Source organism: Ambystoma mexicanum, chromosome 3q (assembly GCF_040938575.1).
Source record: "Ambystoma mexicanum isolate Mex_15411 chromosome 3q, UKY_AmexF1_1, whole genome shotgun sequence".
Classification (NCBI taxonomy): Eukaryota; Metazoa; Chordata; class Amphibia; order Caudata; family Ambystomatidae; genus Ambystoma; species Ambystoma mexicanum.
Window position 1 is genome coordinate 308,764,188 of NC_090926.1, and position 6,143 is coordinate 308,770,330.

The 6,143-nt window shown below is 48.6% G+C and overlaps 1 non-coding gene across 1 annotated transcript; it reads right to left on the bottom strand.

The window, feature by feature from the left end:
- Window positions 1-1,318: 1,318 nt before the first annotated feature.
- LOC138448145 (U1 spliceosomal RNA) lies at window positions 1,319-1,482 on the bottom strand. Its single transcript, XR_011259998.1, has one exon. It is a non-coding gene; the product is annotated as a U1 spliceosomal RNA (small nuclear RNA).
- Window positions 1,483-6,143: the final 4,661 nt, after the last annotated feature.

Here is a 6,143-nt window from a genome sequence, read left to right on the forward strand (position 1 = left end):
GAATTGGGGTACGACTCACCTGATAAGTCAAATTGTCTTCCAAGACACAATTCATCCGTATACTGATGCAACCAATGACGTAGTGTCTGCGTATCTTGGCTCTGCCTCATTTCGGGACCCTTGCCTCCTTGTTCTCTGGCCAGGCACGTCGATCAGGGATCAGTTGGAGTCTCTCATAACTTTCACAGGGCGCCCCGAACACCTATTGATCCCGGCTCGATCGTCCTGTCTACGCCGTTCTCTCTGGCTTCCTTATTTTACTACGTACACGATGGAACAAGTGGGGGAGGGTCCCTATTCGGGCGCCATCTTGAAGGGCCCCCTAGGGGACCCTCGCATAGTGGAAACAAGACAAATAACCACACACAAACTGATATGCCAGACACGAGGTTGTATTCCCAAAAGCTAGGGTTTATTGCCAAGCAAATAGTCTCAGTTGGCCAACTCGGTCTAACGCCCCGCGACGTGTGTCTCCAGACCTCGAGGGACGCAAGAGAGCAAATAACGTACATCAGTTACATATATACAAAATGGACATCTTACAATCAGTCATGACATGTTTAACACCGCCCATTGTATAGTTTCTTTGAACTGGGTTTGATGATTGACAATTTCAACGAATATGACACCTTCAAACATCTCTTTTAGCAACAATATGAAACATTGTGAGTCTTAGAGGCATATTTCTTTGTTGAACAGAACACATTCTGTTCTTGTGAGCAAGCTGCGTACGGGGGAAGAGTCACATTCTAGGCCTTGCTATCTCCTATTTGCTATTCGTGTCCTGGGAGTCAGCACGCTCTGCTGGGTTTAGGAAAGGGGGGCCGTAAGAAAAGCATAATTGAAGCCTTTAACTGTTCCTTTCTAGCATTTCTACCATATTAACGAGACTAGCTGGCATCAGTGAAATGATTAAATGCTGTGTTGCTCTCCTCCAATGCTATATGCGGGAGGGGATTGGGCGTTCCTCTCTGTGGCTGCCTACGCGTTGAACAACAATGTAAAAGTGAAGCAGAATAAGCAGAATAAGCAGAATAAGCTTTCGGCTAAGCAGTTTAGAACAAAAAGCAATGAGCAAACGTTAGAGAACAAAATGGCGATTCTTGCTACATTTAAATGGCCGCACATAGGTTAAACTTATGAGTCTGTATTTCTGACGTTTAGTACATGAGACGGTTGGTTTTCGGCCAAAACGATACATTGCCATTGACCGTGAGAGGTATCTATTTTTCTAGACTGACAAGACCAGGGGCTCTGTGTGCAACCAACCTAGCAGGCCTAGTGCACACTTTACCTTTTCTTTCTTTCACTAATAAATCAGGGGAAAGCGCGAACGCAGTCCCCCACTACCAGAAATAATGCAGCTGAGTATCCCGCATTTGGGGACGTAGCAGGGGTCAGCAAATCCGATGTGCAATGGGTGAGCCTCCCTCTGGGAGATCTGCCTTTGTGATCGCAGATTCTCCCCTGCCAGGTAAGTATGAGGTGCAAGCAAGAGGGCAGGGGTTGGGCCCGTTCTGGAAGCCCCGCTAAACTATGCTGAGAAGGCAGGCCCTGACCAGGCCCCAACCCTCCTGGAAGCCACGACCCCCACGGCCCGGTTAATGTATTTATTTATGCAATGTTTGTCGGATATCCGACAAACATTTCATAAATAAATAAATGAACTGGGTCGTGGGTTAGGACAGTAACGCCACGACCCCGTGAATGTATTTATTTATGCAATGTTTGTCAGGTACAGATATCCGACAAACATTGCAGAAATAAATAAATGAACTGGGTCGTGGCTGAGAACTGTAACGCCACAACCCAGTTAATTTATTTATTTATGCAATGTTTGTACATTGCAGAAATAAATACATTATTTATGCAATGTTTGTTGGATATCTGACAAACATTTAATAAATGAATAAATTAACCAGGTTGTGGCTGAGGACTGCAACGCCACGACCCGGTTAATTTATTTATTTATGCAATGTTTGTCGGATGCAGGTATCCGACAAATATTGCATAAATAAGTAAAATAACCCTGTTGTTTCATAAATAAATACATTAACCGGGTCGTGGCTTCGGACTGTAACGCCACGACTCGGTTAATTTATTTATTTATGCAATGTCTGTCAGATATAGGTATCTGACAAACATTGCATAAATAAATAAAAAATAAATTAACTGAATGGGGTCACCAGAGGAAGTTACAGTTTGCGCGTGGGCACATTTTTTTTCTTTACTCTTGAGCCTCGCGGCCCACATAAAATGGCTTGGAGGGCCACATTGTGGCCCGCGGGCCGTGTGTTGGACAACCCTAAACTAGAACAACACACCCTCATTCTAACAATGTATACGCAAATAGACCTCAGCTGGGTACTGAGATGAGGGGGAGGACAGGACTACTGCTTTAGCATGAGCGGTTTAGTTCATTTTGGTCCAAACAGATTGGCGGGAACTTAAAAAGATGGAATCCTTTCAGAAATGGAGACAGAGTCGGAGTGGCGTAAGCCAGCTGTCAGTGGCATGCGTGTAGGCGAGAGATTTGCCGGAGTACCGAGGAATACACAGCTGGGGTAGTGGAAGGGGGATGCAGAATGATACGGAGGTCCAGGATGGGCTGCTCGAGTGAAGCAGATGAGAGCCGGAGGACCTGCAAGGTATTTTCTGTCCGGCTGACAGCATGCCGGTGGGTAAAGCAAAGCCACTAAAAAAAGCCAGCACATCACAGAGGCGAGCCGCCGGGGGGACAAGATGAACCATGGCAGGCAGCAGAGACTCGCAGAACCGCTGTATGCAGAAACCAGTGAGTCAGCCTGGCGAAGGGGGCACGGCGAGGGGGCGGTTCAGCCTGTATGAATCATTGAGTTACAATTACTTTTGTGAATAACGAACAAAGCAATTAAAGTACTTTTGAATACCGAATGAAGCAATTCAAGTACTTTTGAATACTGAACAGTGTCAAAGCAAAGTTTTGAGCACTTGTGACTATTGAACGGATTGAAAGAAAGGTGGTGAATTAGGCTGATACAACAAACTGTATTACTTGAGAAGTATCTTTGAATAACGAATGAAATGAAAGCCAGAAGTACTTTTGAATACTGAACAGCGTCAAAGCAAGTTTTGAGCACTCATGAATATTGAGTGTGAAAGCAATGTTTTGAGCACTCCTGAACATTGAATGGAGTGAAAGAAATGTGGTGAATGTGGCTGATACCACAAACTGTATTACCTGAGAAATCAGGTACTGGCTAAAACCAATAGAACCCAAGCAATTGTACTGTATGAGAAAACAAGCATTGGCAAAAGCCAAAAGAGCTCAAGGAACTGCATGTTATGAGGAAACCTGCATTGGTAAGAGCCAGAAGAATATAAGAAAGTCTAACAAGTGCATGGTGGAGAGTGTGACACAGGTGAATAAAGAAAGCGTTACTGTCAAATGGAAGTAGTGGCACATTGTTGATGGAAAGCACTCAAGAAGGGGGTATCAGTTGGGTGACCTGTAATGTCTGTCTGGGAACTGTGTCGGAAACGGCTGATGTCCTCCTTTGGAAACGTCAGTGCGGCTTGATACGTGTTACTCTGGGCTAGGCCCTTTTCTCTTTCCTCTCATTGCTAGTGGAGGCAGGAGAAGCTGCAAGGAGCGTACCATCGACTGAGCAAGGTGTGCAGTGTATCCCGAACACCACGGATCCCCGGAGACAGCAACAGACCCAGGATTGACTTGGGCTGACTGTGCTGCCGCTACTGCGGCCGCGGCTGGCTATGGATCAGTAGGGTTTGCCCTGCGGCTGTGGCAGTCAGGGGAGCAGCTGGCAAAACACTAGTGAGCTTTTACTCCTTTTTCTTATCTTTACACCCCGCTAAGAACCTGCCATTCTTTAATAGCGGGGGTTCTTTACATGCTGCGTTCTTTTTTTTTTTTTAGTAGTAGTAAAACTCTGCCCTCCTACAAGGGCGGCGCCTTTGGAACTACTCAGCAGCCCCTTGAGACAGTGAAACTGTGTTTTTGGAGCTTGGAGTTCGGAGCTCCAAGTTATCCAAGCTCCAAGTTATCTCCTCCCCTGAAGTTTTCCCGAAGTGCGGCGACTGCGGGCATAGTGTCTTTGAGCCGTACAACTAGTCTGGATAAATTAAACTACACCCTGAGCTGACTTCTTGAGTTTTTCAGTGATGAGCGGAAGGGCTCTCTCCTGACAATCTACCTGAAGTGCGTCTGAAAGTATGCCTGGAGACGGAGACATGACGAGCAGAAAAGGGCGAGAAACTTAACTTTAGAACCAGCTTATTGCAGCATCCAGGGCTGGACTGGGAACGAAAAAAGGCCCTGGAAATAATTACTGGGGACCAAAAGAGGCCCTGGAAATAAATTTAAAAGTGGCCCCATATGACACATTTTCAGCAAGCCCAATACTTTTCCTATGAGAAAATTTGAAAATACCACAGAAATGAGGCCCAGGGTGCAGAGGCCCACCAATCTCCAGAGTTCCCTATAGGCCAGTCCACCCCTGGCAGGATCTCGCGTTTTGCTTTACTCAGCTTCCCCCTCAGTAGTACCACCTCTAGACAACAGAACCTAAAGGAGCCTTGTGCATAGTTCTGTGCATTTAGGTTGCTTCCATCCTTTGTGAAGTGGGGGTGGACGCTATCTTGCAGGCCGATATCCAGAAGCACTAGAAACTATCAGGCCGATTCATGGAATAATTAGTGCGGCGCAAGTGGGCAAAAACGTGCGAATCGCAGTGGAATAGCGAAAATCGCAGTGCAAGTGCGAAAATCGCACGAAAAGCAGCGCACGTCGATTCATGGAAGTCCGTGCGCGAGAAAACCAGCGGATGTGCGATAAAAAAGTGCGCGGCGCACGTTGGCGCACAGGCCATCTAACAGCGTGCGCCAGGTCACAGCGAAAATCGCACAGGCCACAGCGAAATTCGCACATAGCGTGGCGCACGCAACAAAAGTAGGCGGAACACGGGCGTAACACTCGGAATGGGGAACAACTTGCCAAAACGTGGGCGTCACGGGGGAAGTACAGGGCACAAGTGCGCGGAACGCCCACACGCTCGCCTACAACACGTATTCATGGAATAGAATAGGGCAAAAAAGCGCACGCTCAAACCAGCGCACAGGCACAAACACGACCGCCACAAGAAAGCAGGCGGTAGCGTCTTTGCGGCTGTAAGAAATGTGCGCCAAAAGGTGCGCCAACAAATAGCACCTATATACTGCCATGATGAATGTCCTATACTGTGGCCCTCCACGACAAATGACCTGCAAAGGGGTACCCACAAACACGGACACCCGCTGACAAAAAATACGTGTGCGTGTATACCGTGGTGCGCGGGAAGTCTCACACGTGATTTGGCCGGGTACGTGGATTTCAGGGGTGCGCGGGAAGTTCCACACGCGATTCCAGCAGGGTACGTGTATTTCAGGGGTGCGCGGGAAGTTCCACACGCGATTGGCCCAGTGCGAGCAGGGTACGTGTATTTCAGGGGTGCGCGGGAATTTCCACACGCAATTTCAGCAGGGTACGTGTATTTCAGGGGTGCGCGGGAAGTTCCACACGCGATTTCAGCAGGGTACGTGTATTTCCGGGGTGCGCGGGAAGTTCCACACGCGATTTCAGCAGGGTACGTGTATTTCAGGGGTGCGCGGGAAGTTCCACACGCGATTGGCCCAGTGCGAGCAGGGTACGTGTATTTCAGGGGTGCGCGGGAAGTTCCACACGCGATTTCAGCAGGGTACGTGTATTTCAGGGGTGCGCAGGAAGTTCCACACGCGATTTCATCAGGGTACGTGTATTTCAGGGGTGCGCGGGAAGTTCCACACGCGATTGGCCCAGTGCGAGCAGGGTACGTGTATTTCAGGGGTGCGCGGGAATTTCCACACGCGATTTCAGCAGGGTACGTGTATATCAGGGGTGCGCGGGAAGTTCCACACGCGATTTCAGCAGGTTACGTGTATTTCAGGGGTGCGCGGGAAGTTCCACACGCGATTTCAGCAGGGTACGTGTATTTCAGGGGTGCGCGGGAAGTTCCACACGCGATTTCAGCAGGGTACGTGTATTTCAGGGGTTCTGGGGAGTACCACACGTGAATTGGCCGTGTGGGCCCTCCCAGGTGTACGCTCCACAACCTCCACGGACCCTGCAG